Below are 27,047 nucleotides of genomic sequence, written 5' to 3'. Positions count from 1 at the left end.
TAAACACAGTTTCCCAGTTTGGCCCAGCAATGTGCAGAACTTTATTTTCTTTTGTTTCCAGTGCCATTTTATGGAAAGGGGTAACAAAACCCCTCAATGATAATGGTATTAATAAAAGATGAGATTATGACATTAAATGAGGTCTAATCTACAAAATATGTTGACACAAGAATCCAAACAAGAAAACCTTCTGAACTTGTCTCAGGAGTCTATATTAAGGAGAACCTCTCTGTTTGGTGTGAAAGTGTCTTAAGCGCCTCTCACACACTTGCTAATCTCCCTCTTGCACATGGGTTTCAGGCCTTGGAGCCTTCAGTTGATCTGAAGATGTTGTTGTTCACTGCACATCAAGGCCACCTTCTAGTTACTGCATGTGATACTTGTTTCCTATTTATGTAAGAAAGAGACGGTTTGCTTTTAAAATAAGTTTACACTTTAAAAGAGGGGATTTAAATAAAAATATTAAATAACAACATGGATAGTAGAAGGATGGATGGTGGTATCTGAATGACTGAAGTTTGGCCAAGGATGGAATATAGTTTCAATGTGTGTGCAATTAAAACAAAGCAAAATGAAAGCCTAAACAACTAGAAACTATCTCACCACAAAATTATCTTAGTTCTTCCTTAGAGTCAATATTTACATTCCCAGAGAACATGTGAGCACCCAGTTCATTTACAAATCACATACACTATTTTCTGTCAAGGGCGGGAGCAGCTCTGCCATGCCCACTGGCGCTGACATGATGTAATTAGCATGGGTTATGTTAAAACTTAGGTTTCTGCAGGGGACATCTCCCAGAGTCTGCACCAGACAGTGCCTGCTCTCAAGAGAACCAACAATCTGTAGGTACGAACATGACTTTAATCCAATAAGGCTTGAAATCTTTTTCCTCAAAACCTTTTCCCTGAAAACCCTCAAGAGAAGAAAAACATTTTCGAAGAGCTCCTTTTATGTGCCAAAAGCTATGCTGGACAATATTCACAAATCTGCCAAATTTGACTCTTACAAGCATCTTATGACTTACCATTATTACTGTCCCCATTTTACCGATGAAGAAACAGAGGCCAGCAAAGAGACAGTGAGTGGAATAAGGGACAGAATTCAACCTTGAGGCTAAGTGCTCCTCATCCCCCAACTATACAAGGGTGTGTTTGGGAGCAAAAGCTCTGGAGCACTATATACAGATGGAGAAACAAGACCTTCCATAAGAAAATATGCACCACCGTATATGTGGTGGAAGAACTGGGAAATCATTTAAATATACCTGCTCAATGGCATGTCAGACACGTTTTGCTCCATTGAGAAATACTCAACCTACTCATCATTCAAAGGGTTGTTTAAATGCTTAAATGCACCTGTGCATACTCAATTGTATCTGCCCCTTTTCCCATATTCATGGGATGGAAATGTTCGGCAGATGGATCCCTTTGCATCAGCATCAGATTAATTTTGTAGAGATGGAGATTTTAGAACACAGATATTTCTGTATTTAGCACAGCCATGGCTGAGCCTCATTCATGATCCAGAAAACAGCATTATTAGGAGTAAACCATTTCTTAATGCAGAAAGCCCCCTAGGCTCCAGGTGACTGACAATGAGTCACGGCTCGTGCACATGAAATGAGTTTGGCACATTTGTACACTAAAGTCTATTTGCTAGGTCTAGATGGTATTGGTCAGAGAAGCAGGGAAGACTAGGGAAGGGAAGAGAAGAACAAGCAACTATGTAAACAGCTCATCTGGGGAAACCATGTAAAAATTAAATGAATTTGCCTATTAGCAGAACATAACCACATAAAGAGATCCCTACAATAAACTTTACACACACGACTTTCTCACCTTCAGTTAGGATGCTTTACTTCTCATTGATCTACTGGATGGTTGAATAAAATATAGAATTTGTTTGTGATTTAAAATCCTAGAGCTGCAAGCAGTATAACTGTTTTGTTTTTACATTTGCCAAACTGCTCTGGTGGAGCCGCTTTTAAAGAGAGGTGGCAAACATTCTGAAAGCTGTCAACCTTTCAACCATTAGGGCTCACCCCCTCTTAGACAAACTCCCATACTTTATCTGTCATTACTGCTGTGACCAGGGCAAGCTGCATTTTTGTCCAGTGGCTACAATGAAATGAGCATTCCGGCTGATTCCACAGCATGTCAAGAAGGGAAAAGGTTAATGTACTCACCAGGGAAAGCTGGGGTGCCTCAGAAGTCTAGAGCTTCCAGGGATGTTGTTTCTATTCAGTAAGAGAGACATCTCAGGTGTATCCTAAACATTTGGATGCGTAAGCTCGGAAGCTTTATTTCTCAGCAACTGACTTTGCTTGTCCGTTCACTTGCAAGGCTATTATCTAAGAAAGGCTGAACTGAACTACTGTTGAAAAATGATGCACTCACATGGTGAGCACTGGAAAGGAAGCTGTGGTCTTCACGTGCATCTTCGCATGCAGATCCTCACATGCAGATGCTTGTGCAGTTGTCTACCCCATTTTCTGAGGCACGTGTTTGGGCCAGAACTCCTGAAATCCCACGTCTCAATTCCTGGACAAGCAAACTTTAAAAAAAAAAAAACAAAAACCCCTCTTTCTTCGATTTTTACTATGATTTGAAACACATAATCAGAACTTGGTACAAATAAACATCACAGAGAAACCCAAGTCTTTTTTTTTTTTTTTTTTTTTTTGCTGGAAAAGCTGTTTGTTTTTCATTAGGAATTCATGTGAGCTTCCTGAATTTCAAGAAGATACATCTGCTCCTTAAATTTCAGTGCTGTGTCAACACTCACTAGGAAATTTATAAATTCTGGTCAAAAACCATCTTTTGATCTGGTTTGATTTACAGTTTCTAAAACAGAATAGAAAAGCCTAAATCCCCATTACACTCACATGTATAGAGATGTATGAACTGACATCTCAGTATTCTCTCCCTACCTCTCTCTTGCATGCAGTGGGAGCTAACTAACCCTTAATACATTCATGTCCCACAGATGAAAAAGAGTCACGAGAATACCACTCACATCACCAGGGTCAAAGCTAATAAAAGAAATCTAGTAGGTGAGTAATATAGATAGTGTTTTGTACATAGGACATCCAGTACAAGATGGGCATGAGATGCCTCTCTTAGGAAACTGACCTGAGAAACCCCTGGCATTAGGAGGTGTTTCATTAGATTGAAATTAGACGTGGTTTCCAGAGTCCCTTTAAAAGAATAAAACAAAAAAGTCTCCATTCCCTGTAAACTACACACAAAGTATATCATTACTCAGACCTCACTTTGCTTTTGGAGAAGTTGTGTCACAAAACCATCCTCCCAACCACAAACCTATATTTACCAAGGTCAGCCCCGTTAAATGCACGCCATCTACATTTCCGGGACTTCAGGTAGTGCAAATGCTTCTGAAGCTTACATAATTTGCGGTACAATGGATTCACCCCCATCCCACCATCAAAGCCTGAATAGATAGCACAGCTGTCTATTCACTGAAATTTAAGGCTTTTGTACTTCATTTGCTTTTCTTCCTCTTTTTAATTTGGGGAAAGGGCAAGATAATTCTTTACCAGAAATGATTCCAAGATACACTTCTCACATTGAGAATGAAGTATATCTCCTTTAAGTGATACTGTCAACATAAAACATTTCTAAGTCAGCTTAATCCTTTCTTCTATGAATGGAAAATACATTTTCAGACTTTCTGGTGGTACTTATTTAACCATGGGCTGCAACTTGCCAAATTTTATATGTGTGTGTATATATATATATATATATATATATTTTTTTTTTTTTTTTTTTTGAGACGGAGTCTAGCTTGGTCGCTCAGGCTGGAGTGCTGTGGCACAATCTCTGCTCACTGCAAGCTCCGCCTCCCAGTTTCACGCCATTCTCCTGCCTCAGCCTCCCGAGTAGCTGGGAATACAGGCACCCGCCACCACGCCTGGAAATTTTTGTTGCTGTTGTTGTTTTGTATTTTTAGCAGAGATGGGGTTTCACAGCGTTAGCCAGGATGGTCTCAATCTCCTGACCTCGTGATCCGCCCGCCTCGGCCTCCCAAAGTGCTGGGACTACAGGCGTGAGCCACTGTGCCCGGCCGCCAAATTATATTTTCTATTAAAAAAAAAGATGATGAACTAGATAAATCAAAAGCAGTGTTTAGGAGAAAGCTAAGCAGACCTGTAGAAGGAACATTCCTCTTATAATCACCTTTACACAGACTAAAACCTTATATTTTTTAAAAAGTTGCCTGTTTTCTGCATGACTGTGCTGATAATTTGGAATCAGAAGTCTACTTTCTATGGCTACTATTTTATACGATTTCATTTATAAATCAAGAGACATTTGCCTGCTGTGGGCTTCTGCAAATTTCCTATGGCAAACAGATTTTTTAAATGCCTGAATTTTCTACCAACTTATGGCAGAGTTAAGTAGTCATGACTGACGCTATATGGCCATAAATGCCAAAAACATTTACTATTGAGTCCTTAATAGAAAAGGTTTCTGACTCCTGCTCTACATGCTTCATAAACTCTTACAACATCCTATGAGGTATAATTATTATTCCAATTTTGCACAAGAGGCAACTGAGGCCCAGAGGGGGAAAACAATCTGACAGAACATAAACAGCGAGAAGATGCAGAGGTAGGACTTGAGGCAGGCTGGCTCCAGAGCCCAGGCTCATAACCACAAGGTAACCTCTCTGTTATTGGGTATTAGTGTAATTATTATCATGAACATGCAACCAGCTTGAACACACATGTTCTCCCCCTGGGCTTCTGGGCTGCTGTGAGCACGGTTGCTGGTTTAGAGGCTGTGTCTATTCCGCCCTCTTCCTCGCTCCTCTAATTCTCTCTGCTCGAGTCATGTCTTCTGTAGCCAAACCTGTATAACTCTACACCAAATATCCCAAATATGGGGACTGAAAGTCTCAGCTGAATGATTTATAACAGTCACTTAACATCTCGAAAATTCTGTCTTCCCATGTGAAAAATGTGTCTGATAATCCTGGGAGCCATGTACCTACTTTGCAGAGCTGTTCAGACCTTAGCTGTTCTCCGCCCTCCCTACCCTTCTTTGTGTCCTAGTCCCACCTTTTATTGAAACCAGCACCTGGGTCTGTTTTCACTGACAGCCATGTGGCCTCAATTTAGGGTGTGTGACATGGGAGGGCCAGGATCTCAACCTCTGCCCCATCTACATTCCATCAGCCCTCTCCAGCACCTGTAGCCAACTTCTCCTTTCAAAGCTCAACTCCCTTCCTTGAGGTTTCTTCTCTGCCCTGCACTTTCTCTTGTGGGTTGAAGAGGCAGGTCCAATTTTCACCTGATTTACACAATCCCCTTTGCTCACTGGATGGTCCAATCCCTCTTAGGGCTTTTCACTCTTCCAGGTCATTCCTGGTGCCACTCAGGAACTTTCCTTCTCAGCATCATAAATACTATCCTTTCCCTCCCCAATAATTAGTGGTAAGCCTCATAATTTAGAACTCAGGCTCTGAAATTAGGCAAATGTGAGCTAGAATGCTAACTCTGCTACTTCCAGCTGTGTGATACTGGGCAAGCCTAACCTCTAAATTCACTTTCTTCATCTGTCAAATGGGGCAATAATATAATTATTGTGTTACAGCTAATAGCTGTAAGCATGTTGCCCAGCATACAGTAAGTGCTCAATAAATGTCAGGTAGCTGCTCTCTTATGATTTTCATGATCATTCTCATCATCATTACCACCACTACCAATTTCTACATCTGCATTATCAAAGTTACCCAAGTACAGAGTGTTAAGGTAACTGTACACACAATATCAGACAGCATAGCACTATATAATACTGTATATACCACCTGTTCTCCAGGGCTTTAGGGAAATACTATATCCACCAATTTTTTTTTTTTTTTTTTTTTTGAGATGGATTCTCACTCTGTTGCCCAGGCTGGAGTGCAGGGGCGCAATCTCGGCTCACTGCAACCTCTGCCTTCTGGGTTCAAGCAATTCTCCTGCCTCAGCCTCCCGAGTAGCTGGGATTACAGGTGCCTGCTACCACGTCCTGCTAATTTTTGTATTTTTGGTAGAGACGGGGTTTCACTATTTTGGCCAGGCTGGTACTGAACTCCTGACCTTGCGATCCGCCCACCTCGGCCTCTCAAAGTGCTAGGATTACAGGCGTTCACCACCGTGCCCGGCCTATATCCACCAAAAATTAATGGAAGTGAACAAGTCACTTAATCTCTTTAGGCCTCATCTGAAAAGGAGAGAAGGCTGGATGAACTGACAGTTCATGTTTATGAATGTTGTCTCTAAGGATTAGGCTGATAAATCTGTGGTCTTATTTCACCTTCCACTATGCCCTGGGAAGTTGGGACAAATCCTACCGCTTTCCAAGCTGACTCTTCATTGAAAACTATGCTTCAGGGGCTGGGCGCAGTGGCTCACGCCTGTAATCCCAACACTTTGGGAGGCTGAAGCGGGCAGATCACCTGAGGTCAGGAGTTCGAGACCAGCCTGGCCAACATAGTGAAACCCTGTCTCTACTAAAAATACAAAACACACACACACACACACACACACACACACACACACACACAGAGAAAACTATGCTTCCAATAAAAAAAATTCGCTATTCTCATAAAAACCAGGTTTGTCTTCATTCTTCAAACCAATTCCTGAGGCTTATCCTGTGAGATAAGGATTTTTATGTCAAAGAAATGAGTCACATCTGAGAAAAGTGAAATAAACTGGATACCTTTTCTTACCTCCAGAAAAGTCAAACAGCTGAAAGCCTGAATATCCAGAGCATTCAGGTAATTAGGAAAAAAGGCAAGGGAGTAAAAACTTGAAATTTCCAGATGTGACATGATCATTGTTTGACAATTTTAAATTACATTTTAAATTTTTGTTGTGAGAGAGAGAAAGGGATATCTTCATTCAGCAACTTTGCAATTAGACTTACTTGAACCAATTTCTTTTCCTGGTTTACACAAAATGACACTTCCTCTAGTACAAGGATTGCAGAAAACCTCAACGATAAACAGGCAGGCTCACAAGTCTTTAGATTAAAATGCAATTATAACGTTTTCTCAAAATATTTACATGAACTGTGAGCGCAACATTCAACTCATAAGAGAAAATACTGAAGGAAAGTCTTTATCCATAAAATTCTCTCAGAAAATTTAGAAGGAAAATAAGAATTTATGTAAGGAACTCTGCAACAAAAGAACCACTCCTTTGTCCTGATTTTGAAAATGCTCATTATTTGAGAGCAAAAAAATGTATCCATAAAGGGGGGTTCCAGTAGGATGAATCTGGTATGGCAATGACCACTTATTGCCTATTCATCTCTTTGCTGCCTTTCCTTTGATGGTGTGTCCCATATTTTATTTGCCCTCAGAGAAAGTGCACAAATCCCAATTGGTCCAAGCCATTCATGGTAATTTATGGCCCACAGTAGGATTAATGGTTTGTTTCATTCTGTCCAGCAAACCACTGACAAGGGGCAGTCTGTTCTAGAGCTTCTTGGAAAGCTTTCTTCACACCTATAAAGACAAGAAAACGGTGTCTTGCTGGTGTCTCTGGAGACTCCTGCCGAGATGCAATGCCTGAATCTGTGGCAGCCATATTTTGACCATGAGGAGACTACTCCGACATGCTAAGGATGACCACAAACAACTTGGATCCTTGACAAGGCCACTCAGTTCCTCAACTCACTAACCTGGGAATCACCTGTCCTTGTACCTAAAATAATATGTTTAAGCTATTTGGATTTGAAATCTCTATTACTTGTAGCCCCAAATATCTAAAGTAATAGAGTTGAACCAGTGGAAAAATATAAGAGAAAAACCTAGTTGTTATTAGACATGCCCTCAAAAAGTTATCCAGAACAGAATTGTTCTGGTTCACCCATATGACACAATGTAAAAGCAACATATTATAAGAATCTGGTAGTTTGATCAACATGGACATCTATCCTTCCTGGGGCTTTTCATAACTTTCCTGGATACTTCCACATCGAGCAGACAATGCCTTAATTATTTCCATGTGTTGGACTCTACAATCTGTCAAATGGGGATTTAGGAACAAGACTTTCAAACTATATGTGAATATGAGAAGGATCTAAAAAAAATAGTAATAAAATCTGTTTTTTAAAAAATGCCAGGTACATTATTAGAAATAAAAGTTCAAAATCATGACCTGAGTTCCCAAAGTTTAAAAATTCCTCAAGGGTTTAAAGCAAAACTGATGATTAACAGATTTTATCAATTCTACTCAAGCAGAACAAGAACAAGCATTGGAATTCCTTCTAATTCAAAGCCCACTGAATTTAAAAAAACTCCCCCAAAAGCAAGTCTTGTTTATCTGCCAGACATGATTCAGAGAAATCTACACATATTGAAGTATAAACCCGGTTCATTTGTAAAAATGTCCTTTTATAATAATCCTCATACCTCAAACAGCCTTCCTCCAGTCCATTTCCTACTGTTGGAACATAGGAACTCAATGATCAGCTTAGTCTTTAAAACTTAGCTTCTATTTCCTTTCCAAACACGTTAACAAAGGGTGTCTGGTGTGTCAGGCACCTCCCCAGGGAAACAGAAATACAACGATAGGGTCCTTGCCTTCATGGAGTTTATGTGTTTTTGTTCTAATGCTGGAGACAGACGAATCAATAAAATTAAATAATAATTACCATTTGAAAACCCAAGAAATAAAACTAGTGGCTAATGCGATAATGAAATAAATAAGGAGTTGAAGGGAAACCAGAGGTGGGAAAAGCAGTTTAACTTCCAATAGAGAAATCAGGCATGGCTTCTTTTGATAGGTAATAGACAAGCTACAAAGATAGGGGATTAGGGATAAGAAGGAGCCAGCCAAGGGAGGAGCCATGTGAAGCCAGGAATCAAAAATAAATGGCTTCTTGGACCAAAGCCACAAGCCACCTCAGGGATCTCATCTGTAAAATGGTGCAGATCATCACTAACCTGTCTATCTCCCCAGAGCTAGATATGATAATGAACAGGAAAGTCTTTTTTTTTTTTTTAAATCAAGGTTAAAAGCTCTATAGTTATGTGCCTTTACTATAAATCTTCCCCTAAAAAAGCAGGCGGCTTGAGTTGCTACAAAAATAGGCACTCATTGCTGTCATATGTTTCATACTGCATCTCTCAAGCAGTAAAATTAAAACTAGTTTTGACTTGAGAAGTTTTACAGCCTTTGAGATACCTGGAGATCCAAAGGGCTATGTCTCTAAACCGCAGCTAGAGTCACTCTCCTACAAAACTGTGGTAAATGCATGTCATTACTATAATGATCAACACAAATACACACCAAAACTACATTCCAAATATCACCCACGTGAGACAGACCAATGTCAGCAGGGGATTCCCGGGCAACTCATTTGATATGGTAGCACATGGCAGCAGAGGCAGCTTGGGACTTGCTGGCCAACAACCAAACTCTGTTTGTGGCATACTCTTTTTATAGCCCTACCTTCTAATACATGATATTTGCTATACGATTATCTAAAAATTAAATAATCAGCCACAGCACTAGGAGGAAAGTAAAATCCTGGGATTAAAATGGGTGATATGCATATCCCAGGGCAACACAGTGGCCCAGGTTTATGCTGTAACTGTTTCTATTTGATTGGCGGAAGCCAGACCTACAGTCTTTAAGAGAGATTTGCACTGTAGCAGGGAAGGATAACTGAAATGATAGAGCTCTGCTGAAATTGTTGTTCTGCCCTTTATCTCTCAGGAGGTAGGTATCATTATTCCCATTTCTAGATGAAAAAACTGAGGTCCTATGAAGTAAAATAACTGGCCCAAAGTATGTGCTGCAGCTGAACTTTGAACCCAGCTCACCTATTCTAAATCACACATCCCTTTTCATCACATTGCCTCACCTGGTTAATCATGTTTGATTCTTCTTTACTCTTTGATTCATCAGGAGGAATCAGATTTCTGAAGGTCCTTCATAAATACTTCAGTCTGCAAAGACGAACAAGAGGAGCCCGAAGAATGTCGTATGAAATGAAGACTGAGATTCTGAGATTCTCTCAAAACAGCCTCAGGTGAACCAGGAGAATAAGCAGGTTAATAATCTTTAGTGAGGAGGCTGGGAGGGAGGGGGCCACATGTGTGCCGCATACCTGTACAAGAGTACATATTTCCTGTCTCTTCCATGTCACGTTCTCTTAAGTCCCGAGGCTTCTACACTGACAATTTCCACTGCACAGAATGCCTTTCTCCTCTCCTCTGCAATGAGATCAGCTGCTCCTCAGTGAAGCTTTCTCAGAAGCCTCCCACCCCCACACCCGCACACACACTGACAGACACAGAGGACAGCCAGCCCTGTGCCAAACCTCAGCCCTGTGTCTGGGGTCTTCTCCAGGCAGGGCCTGAGGTTACCTTTCTCTTCCTCCCTAGTGCTTAGCACAGTGCCTCGGTTCAAACATGCACTCACTGAGCCTGCCCCTGGCCAAAGGGCCAGGCGCTGGGCTGGACTAGGGCTGGCAGTGGTGAAGAGAAGGAACTCTCGAGGGGTTGAGAAGAGGGGCTCTGAGTGACCTGACATCTACCTGCTGTGCCATCTTGGCCATCTCTTAAACACTGTGACTTAGTTTCATCATCTGTAAATGGAAATGACAGTCCTGCTTGCCCCCTCACAGGGCTGTTTTTAGGATAAAAGGCAGGAGGCAGAGAGGAGTTGGGTGACACTGACTCCTGAGAGGGGGTGAGAAAATGATGCCATGTCAGCCTTTAGCCGTCTATTACTTTCTGTTCTCTTACCCTGCTTCATTTTTCTTCCAAGCCCTTATACTACCCCGCTGACACATTATATATTTGGTCTCGCTTACTGCCTGGCTCTGCCCTACTAGGATTAAGCAGCATGAAGGCAGGACTCTTGTTTACTTCTCTGCTGTGTATTGGCACCAAGGACAACAATGGGCATGGAGAAGGTCTCAAATATTTCTCGAATGAATGAATGAATGAGAAAACAAATGAATGACAAAACAAACAAATACTAACTTATGAGGCATACATCTAGAAGAGACAACGAATGTTAACAAAATGTGAGACTATGAATTGCTATTTTATGGCAATAATTACAGGCATATTTCACTTGCTTTTGTACTGGCCAAAAAGTAAAGGCTGCATATGAATACAATTCTTGAATTGATTTTTGGTGTTCCGCTATGTGGCACAGGAGTCCTCACACCTGCAACTGACATATCCCCAGATATGTAATTAATGCGGCATTAACCCACATGCTCACTTACTGATGGGATTATGCATTCATAGAGTCCTCTAAAAGAGAAGGAATCCTCTCTAAGATAATCTATTGCTCCAATTGACCGGCTGCCTAGATTCAGGTTTCCTCAAAAGCTAGCCCTTGATTTTGACTGACTCGGGAGCAGAGCCTTCCCATCTACAAGGAAGCATCAATGGTAGCCTGTATGAGCCCCCATCCACGTGGCAATGTATTAAGTTTCAAGCAGCATAGAGAATAGAGGAGGAGGAGAAGGAGGATGAAGGTGCCCAAGAGGTCCCCAGACTCTATAACCCCTCCCTGGACTCATGCCTTCCAAGAGGTTCCTAAAAAGTCTCTTAAGGTATTAGTTTTGTTCCTGCCCTTAACATCCTATAAATGCATCTGCTTTTGTTTGCTCTCATCTACCTGGCTGTGGGCAGAAGAAAACTTGTGCACAAGATAAAGAGAAGAGAAAGATTGTGATTTTTATCACCATCATAGCTACCATGAAAGTCCTACATTAAAAAGCATGATTATATGCTGCCCAGTGTATGGACTAAGTTTTTCAAAATTCAGTTTTACAAAAATATATCTTAACTATAGTTTTCCTCCAAATGAGATTAAAACATTTCAGTCAACAACATACACACAATCTCAGTCCTATTGCACTTTCTCTATCATGTTTTCCACAAAACTACATGCCCTAGAATTCTTTTATTTTTCCTATTTTTAAAAGGTCTTTGTATCCCTTTTTTCTCAATATCCAGTGGTGAGAACAGTGATTTATCACCTGCCACACTCCCGCTACTCAGTATTCCCACCATAAATCGTGCCTTTGTGACAAAACCCTTATCTTCAAAAACAGATAGCATCAACCATTACTGCTTTTTATGTCAATGTCCTTTTATTTCAGAATGACTCTGTTTTCATTATAGATCCTTAAACATATTAGCAGAAGACACATTCGCAGCAAATGCTTTCAGTGAGGGGCAGTCCAGCTGTAGTCACATTCTCACTTCTAAAGTGAGGGTAAAATCCTTAAGTAAACATGTTCCACAGGGGCTGTGCTAAAGTACATGTTTCAAAGACCAATGCCATTTGGTTGAAGTCAGCTCCAGAGGGCCACATACCTTTTCAATCAAAGCCGCAGCTGCCGAGGTGAGAGTCCTGCCCCCAGAGAAGAGTCTGGAGACCTCTACCTTTATCTCCCCTGAGCAGGCAGCCCTCACCTCATCAACAGACTGCTCCAAGAGTTGATCTCTAAGACGGCTGCTCAGAACCGGAAGAGCAGAAGCGGCAGTGCGATGGAAGCTGGTGTGGTCACAAATGTGTCCCGAGCACTGTTTTGAAAAAACAGGAACATACTTTCCACCCACTCCAATCCTCGGGCTGGGATACGGCAGGGTAAAAAATGGAACATGGCATTGGGTTTAGAAAAAATTTCCTAGGCAATTTTGTACTTAACTTGAGCAAGGGACAGTATGATACTTTTTAGAAATCTAATTAGGTTTGCGACAACAAAATGTTGATTCAATGCAAAAAAAAGGTCTTAAAAATCATTTCATTTGGTATCTTTCTTTTAAAGAAAAGCAAGCTGGAGTGAATAGGTAGAATTCAGGTGTCCAAAGTCATTCTTGTTTCAAATTCTATTGTAAAATATTGATAAAAATAAACCATTAAATCTGTTTGCCCAGGCTGTGAATTTGCTAAGTTTTGACTCATTTAATGTGTGGTCACAGGGATTGATTTTCTTCCTTTATCTCTTATGCCTCTTTCAGAGATTTTAATAAGCTCTTCCAAAGTAACAAAGTTCATGTGGTTAAACTGCTAGCTGCTAACTCAGTTTTATGGAAATCCAATGCTGTGTTCTATTCCAGTATACTCTAAGTTGACATAAAAAAGTCCTGGATCGATTCATCACAGTGCTTAGAAATGTCATTAGCATCCATTGGTTCCTTGGAGTGTATTCCTCTACCCTGGGCCTTAAAACTTCACATGTATGTCAGAAAACCAAGCTATCTGGGGATCTCTGTGTGAACAACTCCCATAAATCACATTGTACATTCCGGCTGTCAGGGTGCATATAACTCAACCACAGTTGGTTGCGTCCTAGTTCCAAGCACACCTGAGTCACTGCAAGCAGTGGGATAGCAGTACAAAAAAGGAGCAGCACTGTCCAGAGACAGCAACAAATCAGATACTCAGAGAAATAATTACATCAAGCCAAGAGGAGTGAGGCAGAGGGAGCAGCTTTATTTTGCAAGAGTGCCCCCTCCCTTTTTCAATAAAAAAATGCAGATTCCCTCCTGCATTTGGGAAAACTACGTACATGTATCATTTGGATTTCAATGATTTAATGGGAAACTTGGAAAAAACTGCTGGAATTTTGAAAAGATAGCTCCAGGAGCTGTTAGGCTGGAGACCTGAGATAAAGTGAGAAAATACCACACAACTCATTAGCAAAAGGGAGGTTTTAGGCTCTTTTCTGTCCCACAATGTGCCGGAATTAAGGCTTATCTCAGAGCCTCTAATCAGAGGTTGGTTGTTGATAGTTGACTGGAAACCAGGGGTGATCTGTTGAAATGCTGATCTGTCTTACCTGTCCCAAGGGCCTCTCTGAGGTCCTACAGTGACCCTCTCTGGCAAGACAAGACCCCAGAACATATTAAGGTATGACCCCAGAGCAGATCAACAGCTAGGCAAGATTTCCAGGGCCTTCAGTTGCCAGGGAAAGACAGAGTATATATAAAGCACCCAGAATCATATGTTCTTGTTACAGACTGCAGCAAGTGACAATCTGCAATGTGGCGTCTGGGAAGACAAGAAGGCAAAGTGAGGGGCAAAGTGTCCTCTAAGATGAAATCTAGCCGCAAAGCCAGAGCTATATTTAAGCAGTAGGACTTTCTAGCAGAGGTTAACACACCTCAGTCACCAGGTCATATTTGTCCCACCACCTGTTTTATTAAATAAAGTTTTATTGGAACAAAGCCATGCTCATCCAGTTACATATTGCCTGTAACTGCTTTCACACTACAATGGCAGAGTTCAGTAGCTGCAACAGAGACTGCATGACCCCCAAAGCTGAAAACATTTACCATCTGGCTCTTTACAGGAAAAGTCTGCCAACCCCTGTTCTATGGTGGTACCTCAGTTGTAAAAGGTGAGCATCAGAGATGATTTTCATTTTTCCCAATCTATGCAAGTCCACCAAAAATACTTTAGCAGGCTTTAAAAATAGCCACACACACAAATACACACACACATATACATATACATATATATATACGGTCCTTACCATAGTCAGCTCTAAACATTAACCCATATTGTACCACTTTAAAAAAATTCACAGCAAATATAGAAGGGTGTTTCTATCCCATTCAAGATAAGCTGGTCAAGTTTGCCTTGCCATATATGCAAACTTCTAGCTGCCTGGAAAAGCATGCAGCTAGCTTCTTAGTACATCCTCTGGACATGAGTGGTTTGCAAGAGGCAAGAAGGCCTGACATTAAAAGGGCAAATACCCTTTATTCTAACATCACAGAGAAGTAACAGTTGTCAGGATTAATGAGGGGGCTCTAGCCCTGTCCGATATTTGACACTCAGCCTATAAAGGGAAAAAATGTCAAACATCAATTATCTTCTAAAGCTAAAGGCTGTCCTCTAAGTACACTCTAACCCCTCTCTTGGAGCCTCTTGACTGCTAATCTTCTCACCATCAAGAGAACTTGCCCCAGGATAAAACCAAACTGAGTACTTGACCATGCTAATTAGGGCAGAGTGAGCTGGTACAGCTGAGAAATCCTTCTTAGCCACTCCCCTCACAACACTTCTTTAAAAACAGAAATAAAGTCAATGAGTTCAGAGGAAGAAGCACTTTTTTTTTGGCGGGGGCGGGGGGGGGGGGAGCAGAAATGGAATCTTACTCTGTTGTCCAGGTTGGAGGGCACTGGTGCAACCTCAGCTCACTGCAACCTCTACCTCCGGTGTTCAAGCAATTCTCTTGCCTCAGCCTCCCAAGTAGCTGGGATTACAGGAGCCCACCACCACGCCCGGCTAATTTTTGTACTTTTAGTAGAGATGGGGTTTCTCCATATTGGTCAGGCTGGTCTCGAACTCCTGACTTCAAGTGATTCACCCGCCTTGGCCTTCCAAAGGAGGAACAAGCACTTTTAATACAGCAAAATTAGCCAAAAGGCAGAAACCAGTATTGACTAAATCTAAAAGATAAGAAGGTGCTTTTTACAACAAATTCAACTTCCTCCCTCATCTAGCCCCTTTCCGTCTCTGGCAGCTCAGCCCTGTGCTAAACAATCCCTTCATTTACAGCACAGTCCTATTGGAGCATGCTGTCAAATATAACCGAGTTTTATATCTCTCAGCTCACCAAAGGGCTGTGATAAGGTGTCGTTCCTTTGAAGTGTTGTACAAGAGAGCAAAGTGATGTTTTGTTTTTTAAAAATAAAAAAGTTAATAAGTTAATATAGCAGAAAATCCCCAAGCTCTAAAGGATTTCATGTTTATCACAAAAATTAGTATTTCTGTAATTCAACATGATCGCCTAAAGAAGTAATGAACATAAGCGGCATTATACTGTACTGACAAGGAAGAACAGGGGTTTATAATTACACAGGTACTTCTTCAGAAAGTTCACAAATAACTATAGAGCAAATACAATATGTGTGCTGTTTGCAGTTCACGTCGGTGCCTGGAACCCTTGCATGACCAACTCCACTGCACTACCTTATCCCTCCCAGAAGGTTCAGAGACCCCATTTTCAAGGCAAATCTCCTTTCCAAACTAACATGTGCTACAAGCTCAGTGAAGCACCACACAAGAAGAAGTTGCTCCAAGAAGCCTCATCTCATCTTTTTCTCCCAGAATTTGATCAAACACAGTGACCTTCTCAAGTAGAAACGCGAGAAACAGCAGTCAAATTGAATAGAAAGTTAACTACCAAATTTCATAATGTTTACTTTACAGTTGGGACAAAAATGTGAGGTGTGCTTAAAAAATAAATTGCTTATAGACAAATGTGAACTTTATCCGAGAAAGTTCAGAAGAAGAAAGAGAAGGGCATTATTAGAAAGAACCTGCATTTTGTTGTAGAGACGACAAATGAAGACTGGCTCTAGTCCCAACTCTGCAGCCATCAGATGAAGGAATGGGAACAGGTTCTTCAGCTCTGTATGCCTCTGTTTTTTTCTCATTAGACAAACAGGAGACCAAATTAACTGATCCCTGAGTTTTTAAATTTTTCCTATGATTCTTTATGGTGATCAAACCAATTTTTGCATATTACCTAAGCAGTAAGCCTCTTAACAAATGTATATTTGACTGCCAAAACTTAAAGTCACACAATTTGAAAGTTCAGAAGAAATATCATAGAAAGAAAGAGAGAGAGGGGCAGAGGGATGAGGAAAGAAGGACAGGAGAAAAAGAGAAAAATCAAGCGAAGTCATCTTCAGTTATGTTGCTATCATTCTGCAGGGAGTCACTATATGTCCTTTGGAAGAAATTACGCACATGCATGCATACTCTCTCTCTCTCTCTCACACACACACACACACACACATACACACACACACACACACACACACACACAGTGGCGTAGGGAGCTGCCTATTTTCTGCCAACTTCTTTCCTTTACCCTCCACTACCCCAAACTGAGGAAATGAGCTCTATCCAGTGTTAAGGATGGGAGAATAAGGTCTAAATTGAGATGGATTAAAAGAACACAGTTTAGATATACGATTAGAGGTGTTACCCAAAGCCATTCAAAACTAAAGCTGATATAAAGCTGATATCTATATATGTGCTATAGGCCGAGCGAAACTGCATCATCAAGACCTAAGTTGCATTGTGTCCCATAATCAATCTACGAGTCAAGACAACTGCTAGTGTTTCTAGGTTCCAGTGTGCCAAAGAAGAATGCCATAGCCTGACTTTAGCAGGGACTTTACATGTACTTTTTCTTTCTGTATTAAAAAAATCAGTGATCCCAGCTATATGAAAGGTAGAGAAACAAGTTTTCAGGGTGATGCAAGTAGAATTCTAAGTCCCCCCAAAATACTAGGAAATTTATCTTTTCAAGACAAGCATCACCACTAAACACAAGTTTCTTAAAGAGCCTGGTGAAATCATCCAACTTTTGCCTTTTTCAATTTTGCATGATTGAACTCACGGCCTAAATACACTTGTTGATAGACATGAATATCTACCCTGTGTGCTAAAAAAGTGGGACTTTACAGAACTGTCATCTTGTTGGTGTGTGTTACTATACATTTAGAGTTATAGACAAAGAAGTCAAAGTCTTAGAAATAAGTGAAATTTCTGGAGAAACAATGAGACTAAATTAGAGTAAGAAAAAAAAAATAACACATTAAATCAAGCACAACCCACATTCTCAAGACACTTATTTTCAATGCTTCTATTAGCACTGATTACAGGGTTGTCAAAACATTCATTTTTGCTGACCTTAGTCTGCAATGTGATGTGATGTTTTGGGACGTGACTAAATTAATACTTTTCTAAATGGAGTCGCTCACTCATGCATGGTTGATGAATCATTCTATAAGAAGTCAATTTTCATTCATTCATTCTAGCAAAGAGGGTTTTTCCCAGCTTTCAAACCCAAATTGAGAGCTCGGTATAATGTCATTCCAAAAGCAAATTTTCAGAACAATGAATCTAGAGGAAAGCTTGATAAACCCAACGGATGAGAAACCCTTACATGACTAGCTTCTGCTGTGACTGGATCTCTGTGGAAAGTTCTACTCATGCTTCCTTTACTCACTTATGTTTTACATTGCAACCCCACATGTAATCAGAGACGCAGATGTTTGTGATGACTAGGATTAATAAACAACAAGAGTCCTTGGTACTTGGGGAATCCATGCTAAGTGCATCGTGTGCCATATCTCATTTCCTCCTCCTGCCAGAGAACTTCCCTTTTTCTACGCTGCTCTCTGTCCCCAGGAAGGATACCTTGTATAGAATGGTTCTCTGGTCTCCCTCACTCCCTGGCTTCTAGCTGGGATCAGTCAATGGGGCACAGCAGAGGAAAACCAAGGGAGAGAGGAGAAGTGCAGCCTAGATTTGTGCCCCGCCCCAAAGTTCCTTCCTGTGGGATGTCTCTTGATAGCACTCTCTCCAGAGTGCACAGCTCCTGTCTGGACAGCCCTCTTCACAGACTGCCTTTCTTCTAGGTTCTGGTACCTCCTTCCACTCCTGCCCTTCAAGCCAAAGGCCGGTCACAGCATTGCTACCAGCCCAGTTACTGCCCTATGCTCTTCTTCCTGTACCCCAGAGTTTAATGGACTATGGCCCCGGAGCCAGATCCAGCCCAAAGCCTGTTTTTGTGAATCATATTACTGGAAGACACACCTGTTTGTTTAGGTATTGTCCATGGTTGCTTTCCCTCTAGAGCAGCAGAGTTGAATAGTTGAAGCAAAAGCCACGTGGCCTGCAAGGCTGAAAATATTTACCATCTGGCCCTTTACAGAAGTTTGCCGATCTCTGTCCTACACTCTTCTCATATCCTTGAAAATCGTCCTTTTACTAAACTCTCTGATGGATCCTAAGTGTGCCATTTGTTTACTACTGGGATCCTTTATGATATGGTCCTTGACCATTCTTTTTTCTTTTGAGACGGAGTCTCGCTCTGTTGCCCAGGCTGGAGTGCGAGTGCAGTGGCACGATCTCAGCTCACTACAAGCTCCACCTCCCGGGTCCACGCGATTCTCCTGCCTCAGCCTCCGAGTAGCTGGGACTACAGGCGCCCGCCACCATGCCTGGCTCATTTTTTGTATTTTTTTATTAGAGATGGGGTTTCACCATGTTAGCCAGGATGGTCTCAATCTCCTGACCTCGTGATCTGCCAGCCTCGGCCTCCCAAAGTGTTGGGATTACAGGCGTGAGCCACCGCGCCCAGCCGACCATTCTTTCAAGGTACCTTTAGTTACTATAACTGCTCCCATTACAGAGGGGAAAAGCAAATTTAAGATTCCTTTAGGACAAAATGTTTTGACGAAAAAGAAAGGGAGAATGAGTGACAAAAAGTAAAAGCCTGGCAAGAAGGGGTAGAGAGGGAGAGAGATTGATTGATTGATTTTATGGGTAAAATGTTAAAAATCTGTCAATACACTGGGGATCCACAGGATTTCTTTCTTATTTCAAAGATAAATTAATAGGAGACATTAATCCAAGTTTGCTTTAGGGACCAATGAGGAACCTGCCCCCCTTTCTGCTTGGATATGAGAAATGTGAACATTTCAGTTAATGAAGTGGAAAGAGTTTAGGACAGAATTCTTTCTCCATTCTTGAACTGTGTGAAAAATTACACAGGCACTTGGTTTGCTAAAAGAGTATTACATGGTTAAACACCGTTCCTCTTAGCCGGTCCCTACTCCCTACACTTTTAAAATTACCTCAGTAATATCTGAAGACAAAAATTTTCCAAGGTGCACTGATTTTGGAAGGTCCTTGCTTTGGTCTGAATGTTGGTGTCCCCATCAAATTCATATGTTGGACTCTAATACCCAACGTGATAGTATTAAGAGGTGGGGTCTTGGGGAGGTGGTTAAGTCATGAGGGTTCTACCCTTGGGACTAGGATTAGCGCCCTTTTAAAAGAGGCTCAAGGGAGCTCCCTTGCCCCTTTCACCATGTGAGGAGAAAGCAAGAAGGTACTATCTTTGATGCAGACAGCCTTTACTAAACATTGAATACGTCAGCACCTTGATCTTGAACTTCCCGGCCTCCAGAACTATGAACGGTAAATTTCTGTTGTGCATAAATTACCCAGCTTAAGGTATTTTATTATAACAACCTACATAGATAAAAGGTAGTCCTACTCTGTGGGGTCTAAGGCCAATAAACAGCTACTGCTAGATAATCATAAAGAGTAATCAATTTGAGTCACCAGTTATTTAGCGTGTTAGATATGCCAAGGCCCTTACAAATACTTTACACTGTTTTTTTATTTACAGATTCCAACAAACTTATTTTAAAAGTACTATTATGATTTTCATATTTTGGATGAGAACATGGAGGTGGACAAGTATTGAGAATTAGCCCAAATTTGTAAACGACAGAGACTACACTTTAACCAGCTTTTCTGAATGTGGCACACTGCAAGTTGCCCCTGTGTAAGAGTGAATTTTACTCTGAGAGAAGTAAGAAGCCCACCACTGAGGATCTGACTGTAATAAGGGTGCAACTGAGAGGTTATTTTGTAAATCACTGCACCACTGTTGAGGTTTGCTCCATGGGATCTATCCCATTATGTATGGAGTGTGTGTGTGTGTGTATATATATTTATATGGGGTCATATTTACATAATATTTAGACTAAGCTCCTTCAGACCTATACAATAAAATGTGTAAGTTCAAATCTCACCGAAGCAGCAATGATTCCAGATGAACTTAACCCATGAAAGGAAGGCCTTTCACATCCCCATGAAGTCTCCACCTATCATTTCCATGTTATTTGGTACCTCAGACTCCCAAGTCTCCATATTCGGTAAAGTGCTCCTATGGGTGTCGATTTATTCAGCTGAAAAACTGAAAATCCATTTTAGGATTGAGTTGATCTTGACTGAGGAAAAATATCAATTTTCAGAGCTTTGTCTAGGACCCTGCAAAGAACTTAAGAATTCTTAACAGAGGTTCATGAATGGTCCCAAGGAGTCCACAAGTCCCATGAAATTGTATGTATACAAGTGAGAGGGAGAGGGGATGAAAGCCTCTGAGAATGTAAATTTTTTTGGCATGAAGATCCATAACTTTCCTCAGATCCTTATGGGGTTCTGTCTTCCCCAAATCACAAAGAATCTGAGCTGAGAGATAACGCAGGCCTCTTGTCTGTTGTGCAGCCAGCTCTCACAGCCATGCTGGCTTAGCCAGAGAGGCAAACACGCCAGCATCTTCCCTGCTCTTCTGAATTCTCTCAAGTGTACAGTGTTTCCCATTAGTCTTTGCATTATGCCTTACTCACCACTGACTCAAAGTGATCCTGTGATGTCACCAGGCACTATTTCCTACAGATGGGAACTTGACATAAAGAGGAGAAGGCTGCACTGGCCTCCATCCAAATGGTTTAGTGACTCAAGTAACAACAGAGCCTCTTCTGTGGCTGGGCCTGTTTCACCTGTGAGGCAATTTCTTGACATCCAGCCTAAGACTGAAAATAGGGCTTTTATTTAACCTTGACTTGTTTGCCTACAAAAAGTGCATATGGATCTTTTCCTATACCTCTCTGGACATCTGTGGCTGAGTAATTCTGCCTAAATGACTATGTTTTGTGTTACTGCTATTTTCCCAGAGTGTGGCTTCAATTGCGTCTTGCTTTATAACAATAAAATCTACCTCAAACTAATTCTGAAATACGATGCAGCTGCCTTTGCTGTATCCAGTTAGCAACTTTGACATAACATACCAGAAGCAACCAGCAACAGATTTTATTTCAGTAAAATGCCCTTTTTTGGGGAGGAGGGATACATTTTGGAGTTTGAGGTTCACTCAAATGTAAATTTCCAAAGTTCACATGTACTCCTACATAAGAAGAACAGACCTATGCAAAAGCATAAGCAACATTCCTTTGGGAGTTTTCATGGAAAGAATCACCTGTGTGTGTGAGCAGCTTTCTCTCAAAGAGAACTGATGGTTTGCTTATGATGTTTTTTATTTTTCCTCATATTTTAAAACACACTAAACACTCTCCATGCTGTGAACACACACACTCAACTATGTTATGTTTGTCTTTGAATAAACATGACTCTACTTTTGGAAGACATATCTTTCAATAACCAGCCTTGGAATTTGTGTGGGTATGTCTGTGTGTGGGTGTGAATGCATGATTTAGTTATTTATATTTTAAGAATTCGTTTCTATTTTATTTAAGATTTCTTTTCTGATTATAAAGAAGTATCTGCTTATTGTGGAAAATACAATTTAAAAAACTGTATGAGTGTATATTATACATTCAACTTCTTGGAGTCCGAGTCCCAGGACTATAGGAAATGGGTAGAGGGACATTATTACAGTACTGCTTGTAGGTCCAAAAAAAATGCAGAACAATTTATGGCTCTGTCAATGGAAGTGTCACTGAATAAAGTGGACTCACATTCATATGATGCAACATCATGCATTTATTAAAACGAGTAAGTTATATCTGTATCTATTGATGGAATGGGCACAATATGCTATTACAGAAAACATGTTGGAAAATGAGCACAGGAGGATTGCATCTGTGTAAAGACAATGATTAAAAAAAAAAAAAGCTGGACATGGTGGCTCACGTCTGTAATCCCAGCACTTTGGGAGTCCAGGGCAAGCAGATGGCTTGAGCTCAGGAGTTCAAGAACAGCCTGGGTAACATGGTGAAACCCCATCTCTACAAAAAATACAAGAAATTAGCTGTGTGTGGTGACATGTGCCTGTGGTACCAGCTACCCAGGAGGCTGATGTGGGAGGATCACTTGAGCCCAGGAGGTTGAGGCTGCAGTGAACTGAGATCACACCACTGCACTCCAGCCTGGGTGACAGAATGAGACCCTGTCTCAAAAAAGAAAAGAAAAACTGACATCTCATATGTGTACATGTGTTTCTATTTTTTTTTCACTTACATTAATTTAATTAAATATGACTTTTACATTATGTAGGATCACATACATACCACTGATAATTCTAACATATTTAAGGAATCAAAAAGTAGATCCACTATCAAAATTACAATTAAATCACTAATGGTCTTTTTTTTTTTTTGAGACGGAGTCTCACTTTGTTGCCCAGACTGGAGTGCAAGAGCTGTGATCTTGGTTCATCGCAAACTCTGCCTCCTAGGTTCAAGCAATTCTCTGCCTCAGTCTTCTGAGTAGCTGGGATTATAGGTGCCCGCCACCATTCCTGGCTAATTTTTGTATTTTTAGTAGAGACAGGGTTTCACCATGTTGGCCAGGATGGTCTTGAGCTTCTTTTTTTTTTTTTTCTTTTTTTTCACTTTTATTTATTATTATTATTATTATTATACTTTAGGTATATCTCCCAATGCTATTCCTCCCCCCTCCCCCCACCCCACAACAGTCCCCAGAGTGTGATGTTCCCCTTCCTGTGTCCATGTGTTCTCATTGTTCACTTCCCACCTATGAGTGAGAATATGCAGCGTTTGGTTTTCTGTTCTTGCGATAGTTTACTGAGAATGATGATTTCCAATTTCATCCATGTCCCTACAAAGGACATGAACTCATCATTTTTTAAGGCTGCATAGTATTCCATGGTGTATATGTGCCACATTTTCTTCATCCAGTCTATCATTGTTGGACATTTGGGTTGGTTCCAAGTCTTTGCTATGGTGAATAATGCTGCAATAAACATACGTGTGCATGTGTCTTTATAGCAGCATGATTTATAGTCCTTTGGGTATATACCCAGTAATGGGATGGCTGGGTCAAATGGTATTTCTAGTTCTAGATCCCTGAGGAATCGCCACACTGACTTCCACAATAGTTGAACTAGTTTACAGTCCCACCAACAGGGTAAAAGTGTTCCTATTTCTCCACATCCTCTCCAGCACCTGTTGTTTCCTGATTTTTTAATGATTGCCATTCTAACTGGTGTGAGATGGTATCTCATTGTGTTTTGATTTGCATTTCTCTGATGGCCAGTGATGGTGAGCATTTTTTCATGTGTTTTTTGGCTGCATAAATGTCTTCTTTTGAGAAGTGTCTGTTCATGTCCTTCGCCCACTTTTTGATGGGGTTGTTTGTTTTTTTCTTGTAAATTTGTTGGAGTTCATTGTAGATTCTGGATATTAGCCCTTTGTCAGATGAGTAGGTTGCGAAAATTTTCTCCCATTTTGTAGGTTGCCTGTTCACTCGGATGGTAGTTTCTTTTGCTGTGCAGAAGCTCTTGAGATTAATTAGATCCCATTTGTCAATTTTGGCTTTTGTTGCCATTGCTTTTGGTGTTTTAGACATGAAGTCCTTGCCCATGCCTATGTCCTGAATGGTAATGCCTAGGTTTTCTTCTAGGGTTTTTATGGTTTTAGGTCTAACGTTTAAGTCTTTAATCCATCTTGAATTGATTTTTGTATAAGGTGTAAGGAAGGGATCCAGTTTCAGCTTTCTACATATGGCTAGCCAGTTTTCCCAGCACCATTTATTAAATGGGGAATCCTTTCCCCATTTCTTGTTTTTGTCAGGTTTGTCAAAGATCAGATAGTTGTAGATATGCGGCATTATTTCTGAGGGCTCTGTTCTGTTCCATTGATCTATATCTCTGTTTTGGTACCAGTACCATGCTGTTTTGGTTACTGTAGCCTTGTAGTATAGTTTGAAGTCAGGTAGCGTGATGTCTCCAGCTTTGTTCTTTTGGCTTAGGATTGATTTGGCAATGCGGGCTCTTTTTTGGTTCCATATGAACTTTAAAGTAGTTTTTTCCAATTCTCTGAAGAAAGTCATTGGTAGCTTGATGGGGATGGCATTGAATCTGTAAAATACCTTGGGCAGTATGGCCATTTTCACGATATTGATTCTTCCTACCCGTGAGCATGGAATGTTCTTCCATTTGTTTGTATCCTCTTTTATTTCCTTGAGCAGTGGTTTGTAGTTCTCCTTGAAGAGGTCCTTCACATCCCTTGTAAGTTGGATTCCTAGGTATTTTATTCTCTTTGAAGCAATTGTGAATGGGAGTTCACTCATGATTTGGCTCTCTGTTTGTCTGTTGTTGGTGTATAAGAATGCTTGTGATTTTTGTACATTGATTTTGTATCCTGAGACTTTGCTGAAGTTGCCTATCAGCTTAAGGAGATTTTGGGCTGAGACAATGGGGTTTTCCAGATATACCATCATGTCGTCTGCAAACAGGGACAATTTGACTTCCTCTTTTCCTAATTGAATACCCATTATTTCCTTCTCCTGCCTAATTGCCCTGGCCAGAACTTCCAACACTATGTTGAATAGGAGTGGTGAGAGAGGGCATCCCTGTCTTGTGCCAGTTTCCAAAGGGAATGCTTCCAGTTTTTGCCCATTCAGTATGATATTGGCTGTGGGTTTGTCATAGATAGCTCTTATTATTTTGAGATACATCCCATCAATACCTAATTTATTGAGAGTTTTCAGCATGAAGCATTGTTGAATTTTGTCAAATGCCTTTTCTGCATCTATTGAGATAATCATGTGGTTTTTGTCTTTGGTTCTGTTTATATGCTGGATTACATTTATTGATTTGTGTATATTGAACCAGCCTTGCATCCCAGGGATGAAGCCCACTTGATCATGGTGGATAAGCTTTTTGATGTGCTGCTGGATTCTGTTTGCCAGTATTTTATTGAGGATTTTTGCATCAATGTTCATCAAGGATATTGGTCTAAAATTCTCTTTTTTGGTTGTGTCTCTGCCAGGCTTTGGTAGCAGGATGATGCTGGCCTCATAAAATGAGTTAGGGAGGATTCCCTCTTTTTCTATTGATTGGAATAGTTTCAGAAGGAATGGTACCAGTTCCTCCTTGTACCTCTGGTAAAATTCGGCTGTGAATCCATCTGGTCGTGGACTCTTTTTGGTTGGTAAGCTATTGATCATTGCCACAATTTCAGCTCCTGTTATTGGTCTATTCAGAGATTCAACTTCTTCCTGGTTTAGTCTTGGGAGGGTGTATGTGTCGAGGAATTTATCCATTTCTTCTAGATTTTCTAGTTTATTTGCATAGAGGTGTTTGTAATATTCTCTGATGGTAGTTTGTATTTCTGTGGGATCAGTGGTGATATCCCCTTTATCATTTTTTATTGCATCTATTTGATTCTTCTCTCTTTTCTTCTTTATTAGTCTTGCTAGCAGTCTATCAATTTTGTTGATCCTTTCAAAAAACCAGCTCCCGGATTCATTAATTTTTTGAAGGGTTTTTTGTGTCTCTATTTCCTTCAGTTCTGCTCTGATTTTAGTTATTTCTTGCCTTCTGCTAGCTTTTGAATGTGTTTGCTCTTGCTTCTCTAGTTCTTTTAATTGTGATGTTAGGGTGTCAATTTTGGATCTTTCCTGCTTTCTCTTGTGGGCATTTAGTGCTATAAATTTCCCTCTACACACTGCTTTGAATGCGTCCCAGAGATTCTGGTATGTTGTGTCTTGGTTCTCATTGGTTTCAAAGAACATCTTTATTTCTGCCTTCACTTCGTTATGTACCCAGTAGTCATTCAGGAGCAGGTTGTTCAGTTTCCATGTAGTTAAGCGGTTTTGAGTGAGTTTCTTAATCCTGAGTTCTAGTTTGATTGCACTGTAATCTGAGAGATAGTTTGTCAAAATTTCTGTGCTTTTACATTTGCTGAGGAGAGCTTTACTTCCAAGTATGTGGCCAATTTTGGAATAGGTGTGGTGTGGTGCTGAAAAAAATGTATATTCTGTTGATTTGGGGTGGAGAGTTCTGTAGATGTCTATTAGGTCCACTTGGTGCAGAACTGAGTTCAATTCCTGGATATCCTTGTTAACTTTCTGTCTCGTTGATCTGTCTAATGTTGACAGTGGGGTGTTAAAGTGTGTGGGAGTCTAAGTCTCTGTGTAGGTCACTCAGGACTTGCTTTATGAATCTGGGTGCTCCTGTATTGGGTGCATATATGTTTAGGATAGTTAGCTCTTCTTGTTGAATTGATCCCTTTACCATTATGTAATGACCTTCTTTGTCTCTTTTGATCTTTGTTGGTTTAAAGTCTGTTTTATCAGAGACTAGGATTGCAACCCCTGCCTTTTTTTGTTTTCCATTTGCTTGGTAGATCTTCCTCCATCCTTTTATTTTGAGCCTATGTGTGTCTCTGCACATGAGATGGGT

The 27,047-nt window shown here is 40.7% G+C and overlaps 1 protein-coding gene across 3 annotated transcripts in view; it reads right to left on the bottom strand.

The window, feature by feature from the left end:
- PDZRN3 (PDZ domain containing ring finger 3) overlaps positions 1-27,047 on the bottom strand; it is a 247,725-nt gene that overhangs the window by 174,926 nt on the left and 45,752 nt on the right. The window contains exon 1 of one of the 3 annotated variants that reach the window (XM_054481290.2): positions 2,189-2,366. The exons of the other annotated variants lie outside the window; for them this stretch is intronic. The gene's annotated coding sequence lies outside the window, so the exon portion shown is untranslated. Of the gene's footprint in view, positions 1-2,188; positions 2,367-27,047 lie in introns of those variants that run through there. 3 annotated transcript variants of the gene reach the window in all.

Source organism: Pongo pygmaeus, chromosome 2, assembly GCF_028885625.2.
Source record: "Pongo pygmaeus isolate AG05252 chromosome 2, NHGRI_mPonPyg2-v2.0_pri, whole genome shotgun sequence".
Taxonomy (NCBI): Eukaryota; Metazoa; Chordata; class Mammalia; order Primates; family Hominidae; genus Pongo; species Pongo pygmaeus.
Note: the sequence above shows the minus strand (reverse complement) of the source record. Positions and strands in the feature narration are given on the sequence as shown.